Source organism: Manis javanica, chromosome 4 (genome assembly GCF_040802235.1).
Source record: "Manis javanica isolate MJ-LG chromosome 4, MJ_LKY, whole genome shotgun sequence".
Lineage (NCBI taxonomy): Eukaryota > Metazoa > Chordata > Mammalia > Pholidota > Manidae > Manis > Manis javanica.
In genome coordinates, this window is record NC_133159.1 from 25,086,460 (window position 1) to 25,099,124 (window position 12,665).

Here is a 12,665-nt window from a genome sequence, read left to right on the forward strand (position 1 = left end):
ATTTATTATGTATCTCTCTCCACTAGACCAAGAGCCCTGCAGGGCAGAGGCCATGTCACATTTAGCTGTGAGAGTAAATGAGAGAGTCAGGGGCTCCTTTTCCATCCCTGACCTATGAACCAATTGAGAAATATGCCAAAGAATAAACTTTAACCTTTACTATTATAAAGCTGATATTGGAGACTTTGGCTTGGAGCTGCAGACGGGCTTTCTAATAGGACACCCTAAACTAGTTTTGTCCATCCAGCTATAGACAGTACAGGGAATAGGCCGAGCCCCCATGAGAGGTCTGTTCTTACAACTTGGTGCATGAAGCAGATTAAAATGTACACCCCCAAAGGGAAAGGAAGGAGGAAGACACAGAGTCCCACGTACCCATGTTCTCTCCCTACCTCATCAATAATGTAAGTCTTGCTTCTTCCCCGAGGAGTGTGGATGGGTGAAGACATTCAGGAGACTATACAGATGGAGGCTCCTTCAAGTGGCAGAAAACATCAGGCATGGGTAAGAAGCATTCTCCCCCAACCATACAGTTCTAGGCACATATCATGGACTCAATTTGTTTCATATAGAGTAGTGGATATTATCATCTTTTTGGCCATCCAGCATTTGAGACTTTCTCTATATTTCTTTTTGTGGGAGAGTGTTCATTCACTAATAGGGAGGTAAAGCCTGCTTCTCACTAGAGAGAATGAAAGAAACGCAGAGGCTTGCACTCTAAACTTGCTTTGAACCTTAGTGCAGACCCATGGAGAGTACTTACTGATGAGATAACTCTGACTTTGAATCCTAAGATAGTGACATTAAAAAGTATGGATCAAGCAGAATCTCTTTTTGGGACTAGGGTAGGGGGGGCAGCAGCTCTGGCATCTAATGGCAGGGGCAGAGCAAGCTAGCCCCAGCAGCAGCCGAGGCGGTGTCCCCACTGGATCAATTCTGCAGCATGGTTCAAGGCTATGCGTCTGGCTCTCAAGGCCCTGAAGAGTCCATGAGTTACTCATCCTTCTTGTAAGTTCCTTGTCTGCTTTAATCAGCCACAGCCAGTTCTGTTGCACACAATTAAACTCTGACAGATGCAGAAGTGGGTACAAAGAATGGTTGCTGACAACAGACCTTCAGAAAACAGGAGGAATCTGAGGATTGGACCTGTTGGGACCAAGAGGAGTGACAATCCGCTTTAAGCAATGGACTCTGGCAGATCAGACATGCAATGGTGAAACAGTTGATTAAATGAAAACTTGTAGTCACCTGGAATGGAGTGCCCATTGAAAGCAAGGCAGTAAGAAGCTGAGTGGTCATGCTGTAGAACAGAGTGAAGGGCACAGAGACTCCAAGCTCACGTCCTAATTACTCGAGGATCCATCTAAAAGCTAAGGACCTTTTATGACTGGGATTGAAGAACCTCAAATTTCTTGCAGAGGCAGGAACAAGGGAAAGAGGCAGGATTACTAGAGCCCAGAAAGCTGGAAGTTGAGGCTGGAAATATGGCAGGCCTGCCTTGCAAGAGTTGGAATGGTGCAAGAATTACAGCTGCTGTTGAAAGTACTGCCAAAGTAGAGAAGGAGCAGAAAATAAATCCTGGCTTCTTCCTTCCTCCTGCCCTGATCTCTTACACACACAGAAAGCAGAAAATATAACTTGCAGGTATAGGCTCACCTGTGATATGGAGCAGAGGAGGAGAAGGAAAGATCCAAGAAGGAGGTACACACAGAAAGCCATCTTCTCCATAGTCTAGAGATGTGTAACTAGCATCAGATCCCCGTATGCCTAGAAGGCAATGACAAAATCAAACCCAAAAGGCAAGGAGAATAAGGGTAAAGTTTTACTAATATATTGGCAAAGTCTAAAGAATACATGTGGATATAAACCCTGAGGGTGCTAGACCAAGCAAGGAATGTAATTTTAGATTATACTGAATGTATTGATCTAAGTGCATATACTAGAGACCTTTATTTTGATAGGCTAGTTTGAGTAGCCAGAAGTATTCTAATTGTTTGTTTGTTTGTTTGGTTGAATCTTGGATTAAACGGTGGTCTACTAAAGAAGTTTAAGATGTCATAAATTCCTTGACATAAAGTAGAAGATGGGAGATTAGAATATTGAGTTCATATCCATGTGTAACATGTTCCCCACTCATTAACTATATTTCTAGAATAGGCCCAGAAGATAATCCCTTTTTGAAAGCCCTGAAGAGTGCATTAGTAAGGGGACCACTGCCATCTTTGAAAAACACTGTCATGACTGTTCTCTGTAAGGCTGGGGATAGTCATCGGAAGCTGCAGCTCAAAATGGGCTCCTTGATTTCAGTAGGGCTACTAGGATCCTACAGTGGCAGACTCCAAGTAATACCACTTAACCACTGAGGCAAGGTGGGCATGGTTACCAAACAGGCATAGGAAGGGAATTAGATGCTAAATGAATGCCAAGTGCCCAATACTGTCTACTTTTTTGCCTACACATTATGCCATAAGCCCTTTTTCCAATACTTACACTTCAAAGTAAAGCTTCCATCAACTATAATACAATCAATTATCTTTTGAAAAACTGATAATGTATTCCTTCATCCCAAAGGAGTCAACCTAAATTTCACCAGTAATTATATCCAGCTGCAAGTCTCTGATCTGTGGGATATGGTTAGTCAAATGATAACTTTCTTGTCTCAAAATTCTATAATCTGAGCAATAAATTATAAAATTAACTACTACCAACACACTAGTAAATAATAATGAGGGAAAGAAGAGAAAAATTAGTTTAAAATAGTTAAATTATTGCATTTCATTGACTCTAAGAATCAGTTGTAAAACAAACCATTGTTTTATGTACCAGTAAGGAAAATGATTCAATTACTTACACAATGCTTTCTCATCACTTATAACTTAGAGCTATTTTATACTTATTTATATATAGACAGACTTTTATTTTATGTAACTTCTATACATATAAAAATTCAATTTTAAGAAAACCTTCATATTTTAGTCCTGCTCTGAATTCCTCCATTATTTTCCAACAAAGACTATTTGCACACTTGTTTCTTTTCATGCTTTCTTTGTACATACAATAACTTTTCATTTCAATGTTGAATTAAAGTGCAACTTTTTAAAGACATTTTAAAGGACAACTAAACTAAAATGGGTAGTATCAATGATATACATAACTCAATTAAAGTGGTAATAATATGAACAGCTATGACCAAATATGCTTACACACAGGCAATAGTAACTATATCATGAATGTTGCCTGGTTACCAGCAATAGCAAGGTGTTATTAATTGAAGGGTGCTGCCCTACCTTATTTCAAATATTTTCAAATTCCATTTTTCAAATTTGAAAAAAATGAACATTACAGAATTGATGAACTACAATAGCTAATATAAGATACACATGACTCAAGGAAGAAAATACAGATTTGTGTCACAATCCTTTTATCTGATGGTATATTTTACTTCTGTTCTCCAATAATCTGTTTATACTCCATTGGGCTTAATCTAGCACCTCAACTGTTGCTGTTTGCTCACTTGCTCTTTATACCTAGCAGGACAACCAGAATTTTCATTCTTGAGGGATCTGAGTCACCGATAGTTCTACCAACATAAGATTACTGTCATAGTAATTCTTATCTTTTTTCCTGTTTATGTAATGGTTCATTTTCTTCTAGCTACTCTTAAGATGTTCTCTTTATCTTCAACTTTTTGATTATGACATTCCTTATTGGAGCTTTCTTTTTTGTGTTTATCCTCCTTAGGGTTTCTTGAAACTCTTGGCTCTGTGGGTTTATAGTTTTCATTAAATTTGGAAAAAATTAGGCTATTATTTCTTCAGGCTCCCCTCTCTTTTTTTCCCTTGGGACACCAATTACACATATATTGGGCTGCTTGCTTTTATCCTATAGGTCACTAAAGTTTTGTTCGTTTTTTCCTGACTATCCTTCTGTACATCATTTGGGACTGTTTCTACTTCTAGGTTTTCAAGTTCACTGATTATTTTCTTCTGTAGGGTGTAATATGCTATTAATCATATTCAGTGAACTTTTCATTTCAGATATTGATTTTTGCAGTTTTACAACTTCAATTTAGCTTTTTAAAAATATTCCTTTTCTTTCCTTATTTCATTAATGCTTTGCTTTAAATCTGTGACCTTAATGAGTGTTTTTTTAAACATGAAATAAGTTTATTATTTTAAAAAGACCCACTTTTGACTCTGTCCCAGATACAAAACAGACTGTCAGATTCACGAGCCCTAATTTATTAGGTATTCAGTCAGCAACCAAAAGCAGCGAAACCAACCATCTCCATTTCCTTTTCCATCATGGTGAGAGCAATGTTCAACACATAGATGTTCAATAAAATACCAGGTTAACTAATCGTGGTTCATAAGACTAACAGGATTTTAAGGCTTTTTTTTTTTGAGAGGGCATCTCTCATATTTATTGATCAAATGGTTGTTAACAACAATAAAATTCTGTATAGGGGGGTCAATGCTCAATGCACAATCATTAATCCATCTCAAGCCTAACTCTCGTCAGTCTCCAATCTTCTGAAGCATAACGAACAAGTTCTTACATGGTGAACGAATTCTTACATAGTGAATAAGTTCTTACATGGTGAACAGTACAAGGGCATTCATCACAGAAACTTTTGGTTTTAATCACGCATTATGAACTATAAACAATCAGGTCAAATATGAATATTCATTTGATGTTTATACTTGATTTATATGTGGATCCCACATTTCTCCCTTTATTATTATTATTATTTTTATTTTTAATTAAATGCTGAAGTGGTAGGTAGATGCAAGATAAAGGTAGAATTGTAGATGATCATGTGTGTGCCTGAAGACTATGTGCTAATCCGAGCTAGACAAGGGCAATAAAACATCCACGGATGCAGAAGATTTCTCTGAAAACAGGGGGGGTTGAGGTTCTAAGCTTCACCACTGTTGTTCCCCGATTTCTCATCTGATGGCCCCCCTGCGACTGTGCCTGTCTTAGGTTGTTCCTCCCTTGAGGAATCTTACCCGTCTCTGGCTAACCAGTCATCTTCCGGGGCCATACAGGGAAATGTAAAGTTGGTAAGTGAGAGAGAAGCCATATTGTTTGAAAAGGTTAGCTTTTTACTTCTTTGCAGATTTATGCCCTGCGGCTTCTATGTCCAGCACTTGTCTCGAGGTATCTTTACCACATGGAGGAATTATGATGCTCGGTAAATTTGATATGAGGCACGAATTCTATTTAAGGGTTGTAATTAGGAAGGAAGAAGAAAAGCTATAGAGGTAGCATATGGAAGAAAACATGGGAGGATTGATTATTTCTTTGACATATCTTCTTGTAGAGTACCTTAAGCATGTATAGGTTTTAAACTACTAACTTGCACACACATATTAACATAATAGGAATACGGCGACATAAACAAAGCAAATCTATAATTACCAGCCATCTCCAGTGAAGCCAAGAAAACCAGTTAGGCACCCTAGGCATTTGTGAAAATTTGTCTATGATATGATGGATATTGTCCAACTGTACTTGAACAGTCTGAGAGAAATCAGACAAATTAAAGCAACCCATTTCTGGGATCTGTTCACATCCCATATGTTCTTTTAACCATAGATAGTCTATAGTCGTAAGATTTTGGAGCGCTACAACTTGCACCCCTCCCAACTCCTGGTTGAGTTCCAACAGTACAGATCCACTCAAATTCATTGTCTCACTGTATGCACAGGCCAGCCTAGACATCTCCCTCCTCATTCCAGTGGCAAGTCCAGGAAATGGTGGGATGGACGCAGCCACAACCGCAGCATCGCCCGGATCCCTGTGGAGGCTTTTTGATGATCATCCCCCGGCACGAGTCCTCCAGAGAGTGCTGATGCCGGAAGCTCCTCCTCATATCGTATCTTAGTTCATTTTCTGGGTAGCCAAGCTAGGCCTCGATCTTCTGCATAAAAACAAACAGACCCTTTGCCCACACTTTGACATGCCCTCTATACATACCACTGTGTAGAACTCATTGGAGGTCAGCACACAGGAACTGCTTTTTTATTTATTTTTATTTATTATCATTTTTTATTTTTATTAAGAGAAAGGAATATTATCAGAAAAGAGTACCTCCATAGCCGTTCATCTGACACCCTTTAAGTGATCAAAATTAAGGATATTTAAAGCATGCATTAATCTTTGATACTTTTTTTTACCAATAGTTTTATCCTATCAAGGAGTAATCCCCCTTTTCTTTCTTTCTTTCTTTCTTTTTTTTTAATCTTTAATATACACTTACATGAAGAATACTATGTTTACTATGCTCTCCCCTATACCAAGTGCCCCCTAAAAACCACATTACAGTCACTGTCCATCAGCATAGCAAAGTGTTGTAGAATCACTACTTGTCCTCTCTGTGTTCTACAGCCTCCCTCCCCTTTCTCCCTCGCCCTCCATGCATGCTAATCTTAATACCCCCTTTCTTCTTCCCCCCACTTATCCCTCCCTGCCCACCCATCCTCCCCAGTTCCTTTCCCTTTGGTACCTGTTAGTCCATTTTTGGATTCTGTAATTCTGCTGCTGTTTTGTTCCTTCAGTTTTTCCTTTGTTCTTATACTCCTCAGATGAGTGAAATCATTTGGTATTTCTCTTTCTCCGCTTGGCTTATTTCACTGAGCATAATACTCTCCAGCTCCATCCATGTTGCTGCAAATGGTAGGATTTGTTTTCTTCTTATGGCTGAGTAATATTCCATTGTGTATATGTACCACATCTTCTTTATCCATTCATCTACTGATGGACACTTAGGTTGCTTCCAATTCTTGGCTATTGTAAATAGTGCAGCGATAAACATAGGGGTGCATCTGTCTTTTTCAAACTTGAGTGCTGTGTTCTTAGGGTAAATTCCTAGGAGTGGAATTCCTGAGTCAAATGGTAAGTCTATTTTGAGCATTTTGATGAACCTCCATACTGCTTTCCACAATGGTTGAACTAATTTACATTCCCACCAGCAGTGTAGGAGGGTTCCCCTTTCTCCACAACCTCGCCAACATTTGTTGTTGTTTGTCTTTTGGATGGTAGCCATCCTTACTGGTGTGAGGTGATATCTCATTGTGGTTTTAATTTGCATTTCTCTGATAATTAGCGATGTGGAGCATCTTTTCATGTGTCTGCTGGCCATCTGTATTTCTTTTTTGGAGAACTGTCTGTTCAGTTCCTCTGCCCATTTTTAATTGTGTTATTTGTTGTTTGTTGAGGCGTGTGAGCTCTTTATATATTCTGGATGTCAAGCCTTTATCGGATCTGTCATTTTCAAATATATTCTCCCATACTGTAGGGTTCCTTTTTGTTCTATTGATGGTGTCTTTCGCTGTACAGAAGCTTTTCAGCTTAATGTAGTCCCACTTGCTCATTTTTGCTGTTGTTTTCTTTGCCCAGGGAGATATGTTCAAGAAGGGGTCACTCATGTTTATGTCTAAGAGGTATTTGCCTATGTTTTTTTCCAAGAGATTAATGGTTTCATGACTTACATTCAGGTCTTTGATCCATTTTGAGTTTACCTTTGTATATGGCGTTAGACAATGGCCCAGTTTCATTCTCCTACATGTAGCTGTCCAGTTTTGCCAACACCATCTGTTGAAGAGACTGTCATTTTGCCATTGTATGTCCTTGGCTCCTTTATCAAATATTAATTGAGCATATATGTTTGGGTTAATGTCTGGAGTCTCTAATCTGTTCCACTGGTCTGTGGCTCTGTTCTTGTGCTAGCACCAAATTGTCTTGATTACTATGGCTTTGTAGTAGAGCTTGAAGTTGGGGAGCAAGATCCCCCCCACTTTATTCTTCTTTTTCAGGATTGCTTTGGCTATTCGGGGTCTTTGGTGTTTCCATATGAATTTTTGAATTATTTGTTCCAGTTCATTGAAGAATGTTGCTGGTAATTTGAGAGGGATTGCATCAAATCTGTATATTGCTTTGGGCAGGATGGCCATTTTGACGATATTAATTCTTCCTAGCCATGAGCATGGGATGAGTTTCCATTTGTTAGTGTCCCCTTTAATTTCTCTTAAGAGTGACTTGTAGTTTTCAGGGTATAGGTCTTTCACTTCTTTGGTTAGGTTTATTCCTAGATATTTTATTCTTTTTGATGCAATTGTGAATGGAGTTGTTTTCCTGATTTCTCTTTCTATTGGTTCATTGTTAGTATATAGGAAAGCCACAGATTTCTGTGTGTTAATTTTGTCTCCTGCAACTTTGCTGTATTCCGATATCAGTTCTAGTAGTTTTGGAGTGGAGTCTTTGGGGTTTTTTATGTACAATATCATGTCATCTGCAAATAGTGACAGTTTAACTTCTTCTTTACCAATCTGGATTCCATGTACTTCTTTGTTTTGTCTGATTGCCATGGCTAGGACCTCCAGTACTATGTTAAATAACAGTGGGGAAAGTGGGCATCCCTGTCTTGTTCCCAATCTCAGAGGAAAAGCTTTCAGCTTCTTGCTGTTCAGTATAATGTTGGCTGTGGGTTTATCATATATGGCCTTTATAATGTTGAGGTACTTGCCCTCTATACCCATTTTGCTGAGAGTTTTTATCATGAATGGATGTTGAATTTTGTCAAATGCTTTTTCAGCATCTATGGAGATGATCATGTGGTTTTTGTCCTTCTTTTTGTTGATGTGGTGGATGATGTTGATGGATTTCCACATGTTGTACCATCCTTGCATCCCTGGGATGAATCCCACTTGGTCATGGTGTATAATCCTTTTGATATATTTTTGAATTCGTTTTGCTAGTATTTTGTTGAGTATTTTTGCGTCTATGTTCATCAGGGATATTGGTGTGTAATTTTCTTTTTTGGTGGGGTCTTTGCCTGGTTTTGGTATCAGGGTGATGTTGGCTTCATAGAATGAGTTTGGGAGTATTCCCTCCTCTTCTACTTTTTGGAACACTTTAAGGAGAATGGGTATTATGTCTTCTCTGTGTGTCTGATAAAATTCTGAGGTAAATCCATCTGGCCCAGGGGTTTTGTTCTTGGGTATTTTTTTGATTACCGTTTCAATTTCTTTGCTCATAATTGGGTTGTTTAGATTTTGTGTTTCTTCCTTGGTCAGTCTTGAAAGGTTGTATTTTTCTAGGAAGTTGTCCATTTCTTCTAGGTTTTCCAGCTTGTTGGCATATAGGTTTTCATAGTAGTCTTTAATAATTCTTTGTATTTCTGTGGAGTCTGTCGTGATTATTCCGTTTTCATTTCTGATGCTGTTGATTTGTGTTGATTCTCTTCTTCTCTTAATAAGTTTGGCTAGAGGCTTATCTATTTTGTTTATTTTCTCAAAGAACCAGCTCTTGGTTTCGTTGATTTTTGCTATTGTTTTATTCTTCTCAATTTTGTTTATTTCTTCTCTGATCTTTATTATGTCTCTCCTTCTGCTGACTTTAGGCCTCATTTGTTCTTCTTTTTCCAGTTTCGATAATTGTGATGTTAGACTATTCATTTGGGATTGTTCTTCCTTCTTCAAGTGTGCCTGGATCGCTATATACTTTCCTCTTAAGACTGCTTTTGCTGTGTCCCACAGAAGTTGGGGCTTTGTGTTGTTGTTGTCATTTGTTTCCATATATTGCCTGATCTCTATTTTAATTTGTTCGTTGATCCATTGATTATTTAGGAGCATGTCGTTAAGCCTCCATGTGTTTGTGAGCTTTTTTGTTTTCTTTGTAGAATTTATTTCTAGTTTTATACCTTTGTGGTCTGAAAAGTTGGTTGGTAGAATTTCAATATTTTGGAATTTACTGAGGCTCTTTTTGTGGGCTAGTATGTGGTCTATTCTGGAGAATGTTCCATGTGCACTTGAGAAGAATGTATATCCTGTTGCTTTTGGATGTAGAGTTCTATAGATGTCTATTAGGTCCATCTGTTCTACTGTGTTGTTCAGTGCCTCCGTGTCCTTACTTATTTTCTGCTCGGTGGATCTATCCTTTGGGGTGAGTGGCATGTTGACGTCTTCTAAAATGAATGAATTGCACTCTATTTCCCCCTTTAGTTCTGTTAGTATTTGTTTCATATATGCTGGTGCTCCTGTGTTGGGTGCATATATATTTAGAATGGTTATATCCTCTTGTTGGACTGAGCCCTTTATCATTATGTAGTGTCCTTCTTTATCTCTTGTTACTTTCTTTGTTTTGAAGTCTATTTTGTCTGATATTAGTACTGCAACCCCTGCTTTCTTTTCACTGTTGTTTGCCTGAAATATGTTTTTCCATCCCTTGACTTTTAGTCTGTGCCTGTCTTTGGGCTTGAGGTGAGTTTCTTGTAAGCAGCATATAGATGGGTCTTGCTTTTTTATCCATTCTGTTACTCTGTGTCTTTTGATTGGTGCATTAAGTCCATTTACGTTTAGGGTGACTATTGAGAGATATGTACTTATTGCCATTGCAGGCTTTAGATTTGTGGTTACCAAAGGTTCAAGGTTAGCTTCTTTAGTATCTTACTGCCTAACTTAGCTCACTTATTGAGCTGTTATATACACTGTTTGGAGATTCTTTTCTTCTCTCCCTTCTTATTCCTCCTCCTCCATTCTTCATATGTTGGGTGTTTTGTTCTGTGCTCTTTTTAGGAGTGCTCCCATCTAGAGCAGTCCCTGTAAGATGCCCTGTAGAGGTGGTTTGTGGGAGGCAAATTCCCTCATCTTTTGCTTGTCTGGGAATTGTTTAATCCCTGCATCATATTTAAATGATAATCGTGCTGGATGCAGTATCATTGGTTCAAGGCCCTTCTGTTTCATTGCATTAAATATATCATGCCCTTCTCTTCTGGCCTGTAAGTTTCTGTCGAGAAGTCTGATGATAGTCTCATGGGTTTTCCTTTATAGGTGACTTTTTTCTCTCTAGCTGCCTTTAAAACTCTTTCCTTGTCTTTGTTCTTTGCCATTTTAAGTATTATGTGTTTTGATGTTGTCCTCCTTGGGTCCTTTCTGTTGGGAGTTCTGTGTATTTCCGTGGTCTGTTTGATTATTTTCTCCCCCAGTTTGGGGAAGTTTTCAGTAATTATTTCTTCAAAGACACTTTCTATCCCTTTTTCTCTCTCTTCTTCTTCTGGTACCCCTATAATATGGATATTCTTCCTTTTGGATTGGTCACATAGTTCTCTTAATATTGTTTCATTTCTGGAGATCCTTTTCTCTCTTTCTATGTCAGCTTCTATGCATTCCTGTTATCTGGTTTCTATTCCATGAATGGCCTCTTGCATCTTATCCATTCTGCTTATAAATCCTTCCAGAGTTTGTTTTACTTCTGTAACCTCCTTCCTGGCATCTGTGATCTCCCTCCGGACTTCATGCCATTTCTCTTGCATATTTCTCTGCATCTCCGTCAGCATGTTTATGATTTTTATTTTGAATTCTTTTTCAGGAAGACTGGTTAGGTCTGTCTCCTTCTCTGGTGTTGTTTGTCTCTGTGATCTTGGTTTGCCTGTAATTTTGCCTTTTCATGGTGATAGAAATAGTTTACAGAGCTGGGACGAGTGACGGCTGGAAGAACTTCCCTTCTTGTTGGTTTGTGGCCTTCCTCTCCTGGGAGAACAGCAACCTCTAGTGGCTTGTGCTGGGCAGCTGCACACAGACAGGGCTTCTGATTCCTGCCTGGCTGCTATGGAATTTATCTCTGCTGTTGCTTTGAGCGTGGCCTGGCTCGGGCTGCTGCTCCAAAATGGTGGAGCCGTGTTGCAGGGGGAGTGGTCGGGAGGCTATTTATCTCCGTGAGGGGCCTCTGTGCTCCCTGCTGCCCAGGGGGTTAGAGTGCCCAGAGATCCCCAGATTCTCTGCCTCTGGACTAAGTGTCCCGGACGCTTCCGTCTGGTTTTGGGGTCCCTGTCCCTTTAAGACTTCCAAAAAGCACTCACCAAAAAAAAAACTGATATAAAAAAAAAAGCTGCTTGCTTTTCTTGGTCCTAGGGTGCTGGCCTCAGGGACCTGCTCACCGGTCTTGCCGTCCTGTTTACCTAGTATCCAGGACCCCACACATGCATTGTGTCTGTGCTCTGGTGCGGATGGCTGGGGCTGGGTGTTCAGCAGTCCTGGGTTTCCTCTCCCTCCCGGCTCCAACTCCTCTCCTCCTGCCAGGAGCTGGGGGGAGGGGGCGCTCAGGTCCTGCCAGGCTGGGGCTTGTATCTTACCCCCTTTGCTAGGCCCTGGGTTCTTGCAGGTGTGGATGTGGTCTGGATGTTTTCCTGTGTCCTCTGGTCTTTATTCTAAGAAGAATTGTCTTTGTTATATTTTCATAAATACATGTGGATTTGGTATGAGATTTCTGCTGCTCTATTCACACTGCCATCTTGCTCCTAGGTCCTTAATGAGTGTTTTTATAATTACTTGTTTAACATCTCTGCTAATTCCATCATATTCATCATTTCTGGGCATATTGCTATTGATTTTTCTCTTCTAGGTATCTTCCTGCTTATTCACATATTTGTAATTTTGTTTTTATTAGATACTGGACATTGTGAACGTTACATTGTTGATGAGCTGGATTTTGTTTTTTTCCTTGAAAGAATGTTGAAGTTTGTTTGGGCAAGTAGTGGGTCACTTAGATAATTTCAAGACTTGCTTTTAAACCTATGTTCTGGGCTAGTTTAGCCCTATTGCTGAGGTGTGACCTGACAGGGTGCTCTACTGTCTATCCTGTGTATTGAACAGGGTCCCTTG

The 12,665-nt window shown here is 39.4% G+C and overlaps 1 long non-coding RNA gene across 3 annotated transcripts in view; it reads right to left on the reverse strand.

Annotated features, from left to right (window-relative positions):
- Positions 1-12,665, reverse strand: part of LOC140848664 (uncharacterized) — a 32,935-nt gene that overhangs the window by 11,737 nt on the left and 8,533 nt on the right. For 2 of the 3 annotated variants that reach the window (XR_012129760.1, XR_012129761.1), the window contains exon 3: positions 1,657-1,767. This is a non-coding gene — a long non-coding RNA (uncharacterized lncRNA). Of the gene's footprint in view, positions 1-392; positions 476-1,656; positions 1,768-12,665 lie in introns of all 3 variants that reach the window. The other variant, XR_012129759.1, reaches the window with a different exon arrangement.